Source organism: Perissodus microlepis, chromosome 14 (genome assembly GCF_051167445.1).
Source record: "Perissodus microlepis isolate ML-2025 ecotype Zambia chromosome 14, ASM5116744v1, whole genome shotgun sequence".
Lineage (NCBI taxonomy): Eukaryota > Metazoa > Chordata > Actinopteri > Cichliformes > Cichlidae > Perissodus > Perissodus microlepis.
In genome coordinates, this window is record NC_140474.1 from 5,625,552 (window position 1) to 5,641,078 (window position 15,527).

Consider the following 15,527-nt stretch of genomic DNA (forward strand, 5'->3'; position numbering starts at 1 on the left):
CAGTTACTTAATTAAAATGTAATATACTCAATTGACATTGAAAAATTACATTTTTGTTTTTTATGTTGTAATCTAAAGGAGACCTGTTCAGCTCATTTCCAGTATCGGATTTTTGTTGTTGGACAAAAAGTCGCATTGCATGATTTTTTGTGCAAAATCACCATTATTTATTTCAGACTGATTCCTTGGTTTCCTTTTTAAGGTCAGCTTTCTTCTGATTTGCTGCTTCTTGTAAACAGAGGGTTTAAATGGCAGGTGGGCGGGACATCTGTGGTGACAGCCAGAGCTGTTTGCCTGATATAACCACATGCCTTCACTGTGACATCATACAAATCCAAAAGCAGAAAAAAATGCATGAAACTGAGCAATTGGTGGAGTCTGAATTATTATTATTTTTACTTAATGTTTGAGTCTCTGGTGGCCGTGTTTCATATGATCATCGACATTGTGGACAGAAAGCAAGAAAAGGGTATAAAAAAACCAACAACCCAAAACTGTCTAATGGAGAAGTGAATATTCCTTATATTTATCATGCCTAAAAATCTATAAAACTTTAAAATCACAATAACATTTATGTATGAGGTTATTTGCCACTGATTAGGGAATGATCTGTTTAAATCTCTTGCATCTCAGCTCTGTATTTTTAAGAATTCATGAATTTATGCCAAGATCTAAAGAAAGTCTGGTACGGGTTCTTAAACCTTTTTGAGACCAGGGACCCTTTCGTGCACATAGATATCATGAATTAGTTGCCATTTCTGTCTCTAAATGAAGGATGCATGTGAAGTTGGTGAATTATAAGTAAAGTCCAGATGTCCACTTGACATCTGATGATGAAATTTCTGTCACTCACAGACAATCGGATCCTAACAAACTCACAGATGCAGAATTATTTTTTGGAATTCTGACACTGATTAAGAATTTGTCTCCTTTGTATTCTTATTTTCTATTCAAGCTGTTCAGACTTTTAAAAGCTAAACATGATAGCTTCTGCGTGCACCAAGATAGTTTAGCTTTTGTTTGGTTGTTTATGTGCAGATCTGCACATTTTAAAGTGACAGCTCAGTTTTTACATACACCTTGTTTAGAGTAAATTCCAAATTTCATTCATGCAGGTAACTCTTGGTACTGTTCGTATCAAACATTTTCTCTGTAACACCTGTAACATGACTTATGGGTGTGTTTGCATGAGCAGGAAGAAGGCTGTGTACTTACGGCTGGATCTCTGGTCTGGTTGAAAACATGGCTGTCCTCTTGGTCTCTGTCTAAAACATTAAAAGAAAACAACTCATTGTTAATTTGTTAATTCATTGATTATCAATCAGTGATGAACAGAATGTCTTTGGTATTATCTTTAGATGGTACGGAGCATGTTAGTGATTTGTTGAGCGGCATAAAGAATGAGAGTGGAAGGACATTTCCTGAATTTATTCAGCCAATTTTCCTGCATTTGAAAGAAGATAAACAAGGAATAATGCAATTGTGCAATTACCTCAAGTTTCGTTAGAAAAAAAAATGTAGATGGTTCAGATGTGAGTTCATTTTCATGTATAAATCAAAAGCAATGAAAGGGCGGATGCTTGGGAAAATATGCCCAGCAAAAAGAGCAGAATAAAACTAGAACAAAAAAACGCCTAGTAATTGTTGTTTCAGTGGATATTTGGTGACATAAAGCACTTTCTTTAAGACAGCAGGACACCAGTCACTATTCACATGCCATCGAAATATAACAGCATCATGTAACAGTAAATTAGCCCTGGTAGTGCTCTTGAGAAAATGAACATCTGGTATTCATGTCAGGTTTAAGTATATGGAGTTAGAGGCTCTGATATAGTGACACAGCTGTCAGTCTGAAGCTTCTGGAAGGGTTTACATTCTTTCCATAGTCTCAGTTATTACTCTGCACTGACTGCCCGAGCCCAGCCATCTGCACAAACTGTCCATTCACACCTTTAGGAAACCAGTGGTCCCAACAAGCCTAAACTAGTGTCTTATAAATATTCTGTAGAAATACTAAAATGCCAAAATTGTTTGTTTTGGTAACTTTTCATGTCAGCAGCTGCTCAGAGGTTACGCACACCACTATGCTCTCTGAAGGCTGATAAACTTATACTACCGCAGTGGCAATATGCAAAGTTTGGAATAACGGTAGGAAAGAACTGACCTCGTTACAGGTGCACCGTCTGACTCTACTCACTCTTGTTGCAGTTAAAGGCGCCACAAGAGTTAAAATGGATGATAAAGCAGGGCATTTTTTTCATGTGACACTGCAAGCTTCTAGCCTATGAGAGTGCAGTGTTTCTTGGTTTTTGAGTTATATAAACTGTTCACATGGCACAACTGAACTTCATTAAACAAAGGCGATGTCCTAGAGACTGCAGTGCAGATACAAGCATGACAAATCAAGCTGTTTGTAGGTCAAATAGTAAAATACAGGTTTAGGTTTGTGCGTGTTTAAAATGAGGATTGATCAAGGCAAAAATACTTCCACTGCTTGTCTTAACCCTGTGCATGCTGAACCTTTCTGTTTATCCAGTGTAACTTGGCTGACCCACCCTTGGCGGAAAGAAGTGCAATCAGGCATTTGCAATATTGGAAGGTTTTTCAGCATGAACAGTCTGTTTAAAGTCATGCCAAAGCTGTCCAATTGGATAAATCCAGACTTTCAAAACAATCTTGGCGTGTTTTGGTCGTGTTTTTGTCCTGCTGTATAATCCAAGTGCTCTCAAGCTTCACGGCACAAACTGACGCCCGAACATTTTCCTTCCGGATTTTCTGGTACAGAGCAGATTTTATGGTTCCATCAATTATGACATATGGTCCAGGTCATGAAGCAGCAAAGCACTTCCAGAACATCACAGGCGCCCACAAGTTTGACTGTTGGTGTGATGTTCTCTTTTTGAAATACTTTGTTAGTTTTACACCAGATAAAACAGGAATCAAATCTTCTAAATAGTTCAACTTTTGTCCCATTAGTCTACAGAGTCCTGGGGTTCATTATTATCTTTTTTTTTTTTAACAAACGTGAGATGTGCCTTTGTGTTCTTTTTGGTAGCAATGATCTTCTCCTCTGAACTCTCTCATGGATGCCATTTTTGCCAACTCTTTTTCTTATTGCTGAATCATGAACTGTGACCTTAACTGGAGCATGTAAGGCCTGCAGTTCTTTACAAGTTATTCTGGTTTGACTTGTCAATGCACTATTTTTGAAATTTTGGTAGGCCAGCCACTCCTAGGAAAGTTCACCGCTGTTCCAAGTTGTGGATGAAACCTCTCACTATGGTTCGCCTTAGAAATGGTTTTGTAACTCTGAGTTTCTTTAGATCACGGCACGATGTGTTGCTTTTTAAGATCTTTTAGACTCCTTTGGTTTGTCAGACATGTTCTCTTTAAGCGTGGCTAGAGAAATTTGTCTCAGCTTTGCAAAAGCTGTTGCTAATCAGAGTCAATTAATGATTGAAGGAGGTAATTACTTATTCACACAGGGTCAGGTAGGTTTGATTAGTTTTTGTTCCCACACTGTATTCACTCATGTTAAGATTACTTTGATGATCTGAAACATTTAAGTGAGACAAATATGGAAGAAACAAATAAACTAAGAAATCAGGAAGTGGGCTAATATTTTGCCCCTGTGCACAGTGCATCTCCTGGACAAAGTTTGGTTTGTTGGAAATATTTTTAAGAACGTTCTTGAATTCATGGACTTGCCAACAACAGCACAAGTCTGCAGGAATCACCTCTGTTTCTCTGCAATCATGTGGTTACTTTTTGGTGCCTCAGCTCAGCTATGTGCGTGTGTGTGTGAATTTGAGTGCGTGTGTTTGGGCGTGTAGTGTCAGCGTGGATGCCGTGCCTGTTTGGGTGGGTAGGGGGTATCTGGTGTCTAGCGGGTCACAGGAACACATAACATACATTCGCTGCATCCCAGCCGTCAGTGTATCAGTCACGGAGGAGCAGGGGCACGAATTAATGGAACAGAACAACATTTTGAAGAGACTGATGCTTTTAAAAGATCCGCGGAGACATCAGAACCATCCCAGAGTACCTGCTAATTCACTGAATGGTGCTCTAGTAGTGACAGAGACTTCACCCTCACACATGTTTATTCTTCAAGGTTTTAAGACAATTATCTAAAGAATAATGATCTACTTTTAGACACTGAGCTCTGGAATAAGATGTTTTCACTCTCTGGTGTTTTCACGTGCATTTGAATATAGTTTAAACTTAAAATCAGACACCGACTAAAGACAAAATATGATCTTTAGAAATAGAATATTTTTATTTAGGATATTCTAACCCTTTCTGACTTGTTTTTGTGCTACTGAGAGGGACTATTTATCAAGTGCAGCGGCAGTAGCAGGTGTACCCACTGCACTGCTGTACTAATGGCCCATAAGTGGCGTCAGAGTCTAAATGAGCAGTTGTTACTGAAATGTTTTATTAAACTAAAGTAGGCAAAACGGTGACAGAAATTTCCAGAGAGTGATGTAATTTTTAAATGTATATACAAACTATATAGAAATCTGTTCAATTATTGAAACTGTAATAAACGAAATAAAAATAAAAGACACTTAAAACACATTTTTACATTTCCTGATCTGTGAAATTAGAAAAGTGAAGAAACATTTTCAGGTGAGAATATTACAGTGAAAGTGTAAACATGCAGATGACTGGGGATTGTTAAGCTTGTGTAGGTTTTCACCTACAGCAGCTTTAAACTGCAGCTCTGTGCTGCAGATGGACAGCAACAGGTGGAGGAGGTGGCACTCCCTGGATGGACCTAAGGAATGGAGGCATGGCAGTGGAGGAGGAGGAGAAGATTTGAAATGCCTCACAGAGTGGTCTTATTATAGATCAGACTCACATCTGCAGGCCCCCACACGCCTCACGACTGCCCCACAAACACCCCAGCATGTCTAGGTGTAAAGTAGTGAAGTGGGAGGTATTTTTACCCACACTTTAAAACTTCCTTCAGTGAAAAGAGGATGTTAGAAAAGTATCATTCCTCATACCTGACTACATCACTGCTTGAAAGATTGCCTCTTTGCTGCTGCTCTGATTAGTAAACAACCAGGCAAAATAGAGACATAACACTCGATTTATGCAGTCGCCTTGATGCCAGCTTTCGGGTGACAACACCCTGGAGTTCAGCTATGTATCCCCTATGTATAAGAACTAGAACCAACTCGTTCAGGCATTAAGGCGTTACACAGTGCAGTTTTATTTTCATATTTTTCATAGTAATTCACACAAATTACTTTCTGATTATTAGTTTTTCTGCCAATGTGAGTCTAGTTGGAGCAATATCAGCAAAATTACAAGGAAATTACCCAGCAGAGTTTCATGAAACATGCTGAGGACCTGGAGGGTGAGCAAAAGGATCCTTTACATACCATCAGGAAGTGTTCAGAAAGGTATAATTTGCAGTAAATAACACAAAAACGTGACGTGAAAACACAGGAACTAACAAACAACTAACAGAGTATGGCTGTTTATTGGTTTCAAACTGATTCCCAAAATGTTGACTGACCCTCATCCTTTCAGTTTTAATGCAACTATGGCCAGTGGGAATATATTTAAAGTTAACCACACAAGTTGTTCAATTTGCACTGCAATGTTAAAGGGGACACTGCAATCAAAAATAACAATAAGATGCTGGATGTTCACCCTCTCAGGGGTCGGGAGTGCATGAAGACTCGTGTGTCCAATGCCACAGCCAATAACAGCATCTCTATGCTTTGGTTGTCCCTGAGAAAGATTACAGTTGGCAAAAGCAGCACTGCAGAGGGAGACTGCATGGCAGCTGTTCATTCATTTTTGAGGGAGTGCCAAACTACTTTGCATGATACCCGCTAGGTGGATATTATGTAAAATTGGTACATAGTGGTGCAGATAAATCAAGAAAAATGTGGACTGCAAAAAAAGCTATCTGGGGCAGTTTAGAAGACCTGTTTTCTTTGGGAGAAAACTTCCTTGATTAGGACTTTGGAAATTTGTGGCACTCATAAAAATGTGAAAATTAGCCTCTTTTAACAGTGTTCTACAATGCATTTAAAGTAATACTTACATAAAACAGGCCAGGGCGTGCACGGGTAAAGCAGTTTTGTAGTATTGTAACTGTATTAGTTTAGTTATAACTGCAAGTATTGAAACCATACTTACTACTCGTTCGTGTAAATAACTATTCTGCTGCATCACAGGATCCACTCTTTTATTTTTATGGACTGAAACAACAGCCCAGGCTGGGAATTTGACTCATCTCCAGACCACTGTGTTCCTGTAAACTACCAGACTGCCGGTTTTGCAGTCTAACCCTCTGTTACCCTTTTTTGGGTTCCCAGAAGACTTCTACATTTCTACTTAAAACTACGAGAGGAAAAGGTTAAAGCGGATCACTGTGTTTGCTGTAGCTCACACAAATATATACGAGGCTCAGCACACAGACCAGTCACACAAACCAATCTCCCTACACAGATGAGGTGGAGATATTAATGACTGCATTAACAAGCAAACCATCAAACATACTGAAGCGTTCTAAAACTTCAGGTACAATCATTTCTTGAAATTAAAAACTACAGGCCAGAACAACCCTCGGGCCAGCGGGAAATGTTCAACATTATAACAGCAGCTGGAAGCCATTCAGGGATAACTCTCCTGGTTAAGACTAAGCATGTGTGTACGGTTCTCCTTCACACTCATCTCCTCTCTACACTGTTGATTTCACGGCCACTGAAGTGAAGACAACACACTGAGAGCATAATGAAACATTTTTGCATTTTTTAAAAAACAACATGTAAATGTAATCATGGCCACAGCTTTGAATTTGGAGATGCACATTATGCAGGTGGTCTGGTGTTTTCTGTATTCTGGTGAATTTTCAGGCAGTTTATTTAAAATTTCGAGTCCCTGACCTTTAGCGCAGATGGCCTGAGGTATGAAGTGAATGTTTAAAGCTTCTGAAGTGAGTGAAAACAAAATGAACAGGAAATACTTCCTTAAATTAAACCTGAAAAAGGTGGCCAAAAAACTTTGCCTGTACATGCACAGAGTCACAGTTTCTTAGTTAAACCTGGGAGAGCTTGTCTTATTTCAAACTATTGTCCATCCATCCATTTACTCCCATTCTGCCTCTACCACACATCCGGGTCTGGGTGGTGGAGCACTCTAAAGAAAGACCCCAAGACCTCCCTCTCCCTGATCAGCTTGTAAAGCTCGTCTGGAGGGAAACAAAGGTCTTCCCAAGCCAGCTGAGAGATGCACTTGTGTATGTATAAAATCAAAAAACTGTGTAGTGTGTATGGCTAGTATAAACACAGGCTCCTAATCCAATCAAAGTGGTTTGCACTGTGCAAAATGACAAAACCATGAAAAATATCCAGGAGGTTACAATTAAGCCCAAACGTGTACAGTCGTATAATTTCTAAGCAACATGTCCAAGACAGATACAGTAATATGTATTTAATAGTCTTATTTCTTGGTGCCTGACTGTTCTTACGATGGGCCCTGAATCTGAGGAAAAACTTGAAAGCCAAAGAGTGCGTTGCTGCTGTCAGCCACTCTGCATTTTGCCAAACAGGAACTGGATTAAGTTGTCTAAAGTAGATTTGATGGTGTGGGTGGGTTTATTTATGAAGTCAGAGTGGAAAAAAACTTAAACGGGGCCTGACAGTACTTCACAGCTTCACTGCTAAGTTTGGGCAAAAAGATTCTTTGCCAGTTTCACATGTAAATCGTTATGCAGTGTTTATCAAAGTATGCTGGGATTAAGTGGATTTATATGCTAACTACAGCTCTGCAACATTTCTATGTCGCTGTAGGTCAGTGCGCAGTAAAAACTCTGAGGGATAGATGCAGCCTTTCCTGAATGGAGAGCGTTACTTGGTTCGTCTTTACCTGTTGCACCAATATTATGATCAAGTATTCACACTAATAAGAGAGATGTCCTCTCAGAGAAAGATACCGGAACTATTTTTCTATTTTTCTAGTGTTTGGATTAAAGAAGCAACAAATTCTCATGTCCCTTAAAATGCAGTGGTATTGTGTTGTTTGTGAAGTAATCATTTAAAAGAACAAATCACCTTTCAGTAAAATATATTGACCCCAATCACCTCCTGAGATGATCCATTCTTTCAGTTTAACTGTCAGTGAGCTGCAAGGAGAGCAAGGAGTTAGTCTTGTTCGTCACAGCATTTCTGGTTTCGGAGTCTACACAGTAGGGAAGTGAGTGATTTGGTGGACAAATCTTTTAAACAAATGTGTCTAATGGTCTGTGAACTCTAGTGATAGAGAAAAGAACTGCTTTCCATATTAGCCATGTAAACATTTGGACGTCAGTAATGCTGAGCTCTCTGACACCCTGCTGCCTGATTTTCACATATTTTAAAACCCTCCAGCTTTTTTTTTAATGTTTAAGGATTAGACTTTCTGTACCTACATTTGTTCCAGAACATTAAATGAACAAAGTTGGGACATTATGGGAGTGGGAGACATTAAACTTAAAAAAAAAAAGTCCTTAGTAGAAACCTGTGGGAAAATTCTGCAACTGCAAAGATGGTTGTTCCACTCTTAACGCTTAACGCGGACCACATATCAACCAATCACACTGCTCCACTGACATGTGTGGGCGAGGTTCACGCCTGTTTCTGAAGCAAAGACTGGCTAAAATAAACGACTGGCTTTTAGAAAGGTTTTGCCCAAAATCAAAGCCTTGCCGGAAGATTCCTAAAATACCACATAAGCATCTTTAGCATTTACTTCCAAGGCTTAGTTAGATGGACTAGGATTTAATGGGTGTTCTTTGATGTCCCTGGGATTTCCCTGGGTCTTTCGTGTGTATTTTATGAATAAATCTTCTTTTTTTTTGGGTACCAGTACTGGTTTTATTTTGTTGTATTTATCCGCGACACCTTAAAGGCTGGTCCGTGAAAATATTGTCGGAGATAAACCGGTCCGTAGCGCAAAAAAGGTTGGGGACTGCTGTCCTACACTAGAAACAGTATTAACCCATTCACACCAATTCATACAAGACCTTACTTTATGCATTTTAAATGGTCATTTTTTTCAATCATGTACATGGGCAGAGTGTTTAGCTGGTAGGAGCCTTAGTATCAGCATCCAAAGACATATGGGCTAGCCTCCAAGCTACCCCGTGGCACTGAACTGGATACCCAGTTGAGAAAATGGATAAATGGGCATTCATGGGACACCATATCTGTTTTGAGTTATGCAGAACTGAGCTCCAGTTCAGCTCCCCAGGTTACCACGACTCAACACATACCCATGTACCACTTTACACCACAGGTAAACGCGGTTGAATTAGACATTTTGTTCTCACAACCCATTGATTTCTTTTTCTATCACTTTAACAATGTACAGCTGCAAGAAGGCACTTGTCTGAACAACCAGTGTCGCTCGTCTGCTGTCAGCGTGTGACTGATAGCTGTGATTCCTCGCACTAGTTTGAACATCCATCACGAATTGTGATGATGTGATGTCAGCTGAATAGTTTTTGTTGTCCCGCAGTGCCTTAAAGCCGAAGCCTCATGAAACTGACCCTGCTGCTCTAATCCTGTTCAACGGCTGCTTTAAGCCTATTAAAGATGGACAAGTTAATGATGTTATAGTTGGCTCAATGACGGCTGGACTTGAGCATCAGGTGTCCACGCAAAGAAAACAAGTCTGCCCTTTAAAAAGTTGATAACATGTCTTTGACGTAACACATTACATAGCGCCTGACAAACAGCTGAGGATGTGTTTGTGATTTATTTCTAGAGAGGAGTATTATCAGCACAGGCCACATATACTCTAGATAAAAATATTTTTTCTCCTCGCACACTTACGCAAGAGTTCACACACAGAGGAAATACCGCCACACTTTTTTACAATTGGTGGGAGACTGAGCAGATAACACAAAACTTACTGGGTCTAAATTTAGGACAGAGAGCAAAGGAAGGAAGCTGTTTCTATTCCAGTCCCCAGACTGACTGTAAATACTTCAAAAAACATCAGCTCTTAAAAAAAGGAAAACAATGAAATCTGTGATTCAGCATCACTGGTTTGTTCTGACACAGTCTGTTCACGGACCTGATGTATGAAGTTGAAGTGGATCTACTTAGTCTAAACAATTTCTTTCAAATTTTTAAAAACCTGTACAGTGGTCCCTCGCTATAACGCAGTTCACCTTTCAAGGTTTTTGTGCAATTTTGCATGCTTTTCTTTGTTTTTTTCCAGCGCATTGTGTTCTGCATCCTGATTGACAATAGTCTACAGCCAATCAATCTCCTCCATGCTGTGTCTCCTGTACAGTACAGAATGCGTTCAGCTTGTCAAATTTACATAAATCCTCGATCGCTAGCAGTGTGACTCTCCCCAACAAACACAACAATATTGACGAAACGTTTTGCACCATCAAAGGCGCCTGCGGTAGCACCCAAAAGGCAGAGGAAGATGCTAACCATCGCACAAAAAGTTGGACTTCTGGACATGCTACAGGAAGGTAGAAGTTAACGTATTTTTCAGACCATAAGGCACAACAGATTATAAGGCGCATTAAGCGAAACAAAACAGTCAGATAATTCAAACTTTACTCAACTCATTCTTCTTGCTTCTTCTACTTCTGTGCCATTGATTCATTAATGTTGAATTCTCTCGCAGCTGCTCTATTCCCAGGTTCTGAACCTGAAACCAGGGTTTGATCTTTGGTTTCATTCTATAATACCGGACTTATTTTTCTACAAAGGTTTGAACTTTGAGAGTGTTCAAACAAGAGAGAAAAGTGTGAAAATGTCCATGCCTGTCTGAGAAAAGTGTATAAAGTGTGTAGTGAGGGGTTTTACAGCCTTAAAGCATCTATAATAATTAATCTATTATTTTATTATTTTTAGAGCCTAACTCCTGTGATAAACGAGGGACCACTGTATGTGCTTTAAAAAAATTGTTGTTGTTACCACTGGAAATGCAAAACTGCTAATGGATATGTAGAAAAACATTCACTAGAACATTACCGTCCACACGAATGAACAGAAAGAAAAAAAACCACTGTTTTGTCTCATGTCATAGCGTTTGCTCTGAATCTACAAGCCACTTTGCAACCCACCTCCGACACAGCTCCTTCGTGTCTGATGCCACTGATGTTTGCTTTATTTTGTCCTCACTATTTTCCTGCACATGTGAACGAAGAAGCTGAGATGTCCCAGAACAGCACCATGGTGCCAAATGTAAATTACTGCAGATGGAAATAATCTTCATTCGATTGTTTTTAGGGAAACGGATGTTTGTCTTGGGGAGTGATAACAAACCTTCCGTTTGCCTGTATCATGACTTATGTACTGGACTCTAATACTGAGTTGACTCTACTGGTATGTTGGAGCTGCAGGTGGAAAATCAGAAGAAATGCATGATGTAAGTGAGTAATTAAGTATTAGCAAAGAGTACAAGTTCTCCCTGACATGTTTAACAATAATTTAAAACAAATGCCATACTTTTTGTTCAGGATGTGTTACATACAATGTTTTTCATATATCTTTTTTTCCCATAATATCTAACTCCCTTGATGTATGATGCTTATACTGAATGTCATCTGCATACACTGTAAATTCTGCATTTTGAAACAAATGGTATGTGAAAATGGAATATATCAGAAATTCAAAATATGACAATTTAGAAGTGATGCAACAAACAGACAAAGGGGAGTGATGTGACTGCAGTTGCGCTCATGCATTAGCGTTATATCATGCAAGCCCACACTGCGTTGATTTTATTTCAACTTGCACGTAAGCCAGTGAAGCACTGTCCCAGAAACACATATTGGCAACAAACAGTGAACAGTAAACAGTATTAAACAGATTATAGTGAGAGGGTCACTTCAACCACATTCAAAATAAAAGTTTCCCACCTAAAATATCAGCACTTGTACGTGCAGAGAGCTTTGATGTTTGGATATGTGCAGCTCTGTGTTTTTATGAGGGACTCTGGATTAGTACCTGCAGTATAATACACACTGGAGTGTTTATAATGAGGCTTGTCATCATTCAATCTAATAAGGACATTGTTTTAAGAAAGATGCTCCACTGGTTTTAATTTACAGATAAAGGTTAGTTTACAGCTTAGCTATTTTATCGCCTGTCTAAATGTTACATAATATCTTTTCCACTGGAAGTCTGCAGAATACGTCAGTGGTACAAAATTCAGTGGTGGACTTTGCTACTGGTAACAATATGGAAAATGTACAATTTAGCATTTTAGCACCCAAGAAATGCTCCAGCTTTTTTTGTCCTGTTGGATATTGAACATTGATTGCAAAAAGACTGATTACCTGAATCTTAAACCTGTAATTCGTTACAACAATCTGGAGCCAAAAGGGAAAATGGTCTTCAACAGGTAAATTTAAACGCACTGTGATTGGGTGACTATGTGCTGTCCTGTTTGAATAAGAAGACAGAAACTGTGGAGCTCAGTGGCCTCTAAACCACGGGTGGCCCCGACTCCCACCGGGTCTTTTCCAACTGAAAATTTCGGAAGTGTTGCCGCCGTGCGCCACTTTAGATAAAAGCACCAAGCAAACAGCATCATGTCCAAACCATTGAAGATGAGAGAGATAGATCCCAGTGTGTGTCCTGCCCCTTTGAGACATCAGATGGGCAAAACTAGGCACACCCGGAGGCGTTAGCCTCTGGACAGGAAATGCCTCTTATAAACAGAAGTTTGTTTTTATTTTAAACGATTGAATTTTCACATAGTGAAAGACAGTCACGGCTCAGGTTAGCTTAGGATAAAACACACAAACTATAAACATCTTATAATTTGAACAAAATCTTAATTAACTGACAGAGAAAAGAAAAGAAGCGGAGATCAAATTTGAGGGGGGAGTTCTGTGTTCACACAACAATAAAAATTTTCTGTATGCAGAGAGAAGTTGTGGAACAGACTGAGTGATTAACCGAACCAATGCACAAGCATGACACAGTTTAAAAAGACGTAAAATAGTAGAGGTAGTTTTTGCAGGGAAGGAAGGAACAAAGAAAGGTTTTGATTGGATGTCTCACCAATTATTTATACTTATTTTCTATTTCTGATTTTTTTTAATGTATATATAGATGCATGTGCATGTATATGTATTTATAAGTGTGCGTATCTATGCATACCTATTTCTATCTGTGCTTCTTTTTGGTGTGTTATTGGGCTTATACAATAAATTTATAGAAAGAAGAATGTAAACAAGGATTTATGAGCGAGAAGGAAAAAAACAGGAAGTAAAGTTACTAAATATTGAAGATGGGGTGTGATTAAATAACCTTATGCTTCTTCCCACTCCTTCTTCCTTATGTTTTATTGTGTTATTTTACCATGTTTAAAATAAAGCCTCAAAGAAAAGCAAAGCAAAGCAAAACAAGTGTACTTTCAGGTCTTTTGTTTACAGGAGTCTTCCTTCCTGTAACATCCTCTCAGCTCTCTGCGTGCACCAGAGGAAGTTCACCCTGCATGTACGTCAAGTGGTGTTTCCTCATGAGGTCTCCCCCATGAACTACCCCGTCAGCTCTTAACCCCACTCGACCCCTTAAATGCCGGTCTAAAACTGACCCCACCCATAACTGCAACCACCACCCAAAATCTGTCGCCAGGAAACTGCTATCATCATCCATCATTTCATTTCTGACGTCATTTATTCTCAGTTCAGTGTGGACACACACATCCACACACAGTAAATGTGTTCACCTAAACTAGTGGAAAAATGAAACCATTTTAACCTTTAACCTTTAGGGCGCTGGTGCAAATGTTGCTGGAAAGAAGAATCTGCCTTCTGGTTTCGCTGGTCTATTTTGGTGTTGTTGTCAAAGATGTAGCTTTTATCGCCTAAAAATGTCCAGTGCATGCATTATGTAATCCAGAGGGACTTATTTGTTTGTGATCTTCAATCACAGAGTGGGTGTGTTTTGGCTGTGATACCTCTGTACCCACTTTAAGCCAGCGTACATACCAGGCTGGTAAGCGGTGAAGTTGGACCTGGGGGCCAAACAGATCCTGTGACCGTCACACTGCAGCTGTCACTGTGCGTAACATTAAGACAGGGACTACTGGAAATGACTGCGTGCTCTGCAGCATAAAGAGGTACTAGTACGTACACCAGGAGCTGGGTCACTTGGTGTTTTTACAAAAAAACCTTGCGGGGACATGAGTAGTTTACTGGCAGTTGTTTAAAAGAGCAGTAAACTACTTACAATGTTGAGTGGTTTATTTATGATGAGGGCACTCTGTTATGTGGGCTGAACAAATGGCACTGCCAGATACACAGTTAAAATAAGTGCTCTGATTAATTTTCAAGTGTTATTTCTCTTGGGTCTCTTGACAAAACTCCCTTATAAACTTGGAACATAACGACATGTCATGCTGCAAATAGTTACCATAAACCTCAGTGAATACTCGAGTGTTTGTAACCAGCAACTGGCATGTTGGAATAAACACTAGCAGCAGCTGTCTTACTAAAACTGTCTTTGCATTTAAACAGCACACTATTGTTATGCTCTCCAATGTCAGCAAACTGGAGTCTGCAGGCAGCTCCATAAACTATTCTGCCCAGCTCTCAGCAGCTCCTGAGCTGCCAAATGTTAAACCAACCTTTCAGAAAAACAACAATGTGTTTTCAGGCAAATTTATAGCTAAATTATACAGACGCAGAGCAAAAAAAGGAAAAAAAAAAACACTGCTGCTATTCCATAACACAGAGTATCAGGAACACATGCTTTCATATTTGCTCTAACCAGCAAAAATCTTCCCCATCTTTGAGCACATTTTCCTACACAGCAACAAACTGGTATCCACAGACTGCAGTGTTTCATGAGCACAGACTTTATTAAACCACATCCACACAGCCTACCTTAATTTTCAACCTCAGCGTGTCCTCAAAGGTGACAGGCCCTCCACCTGCAGCAGCAGCAGCAACAGAGCTTCACTCTCAGGCTCGTCCTCTTCTCTTGTTCTTATGACTCTTTCACACTCACTTCGTGTTGGTCGGCTGCTGTCATTAATTTGTTGTTGGTACTTTTTTCTCTTTTCCCCCTCTCTTTGCTTTAAACATTTGCCCCTTGTCACCAGCCAGCCTGTTGCTCCCCTCACTGAAAGCTCAGGCCTGGCCAGTGCCCCATCTCGAGGAGGGATGCATGCAGCCACCCGATTGGCTGGAGGGTAGAGATATGCCCCCATATTAGGGCACCTGGAGGTGGGGCTGAACGACCATAGTAATAAAGGAGGGAGGAGAAGAAGATAACAAAGTTTGTGTCATAGTAGACTGCAGGAGCAGCGAGTGTTTCTCTGTCTCTCAGTGCGTGCTGCAAGCTATTAAGACAGTGAATGAGAACGAATGAGAAAGATGAACTTTATCATCTTAAATCTAAAAATGAGAACTTGTTAAAGCTTGCAGAATACATGATGCCAATTATTTATAATTATGATGCCAAGGAGATAAGCAGACTTAACTCTTAGCTTCTATAGAGAGACCCCTTTACTTGTTTCAAAGAGGAATGTAAATAATG

At 39.7% G+C, this 15,527-nt stretch overlaps 1 protein-coding gene across 2 annotated transcripts in view; it reads right to left on the reverse strand.

Annotated features, from left to right (window-relative positions):
• The window catches only part of prx (periaxin), a 41,514-nt gene extending 26,419 nt beyond the window's left edge, over nucleotides 1-15,095 (reverse strand). For both annotated transcript variants that reach the window (XM_084950346.1, XM_084950348.1), the window contains exons 1-2: nucleotides 14,873-15,095; nucleotides 1,216-1,265 (exon numbers count right to left, since the gene is read on the reverse strand). The gene's annotated coding sequence lies outside the window, so the exon portion shown is untranslated. The remainder of the gene's footprint in view (nucleotides 1-1,215; nucleotides 1,266-14,872) is intronic.
• Nucleotides 15,096-15,527: the final 432 nt, after the last annotated feature.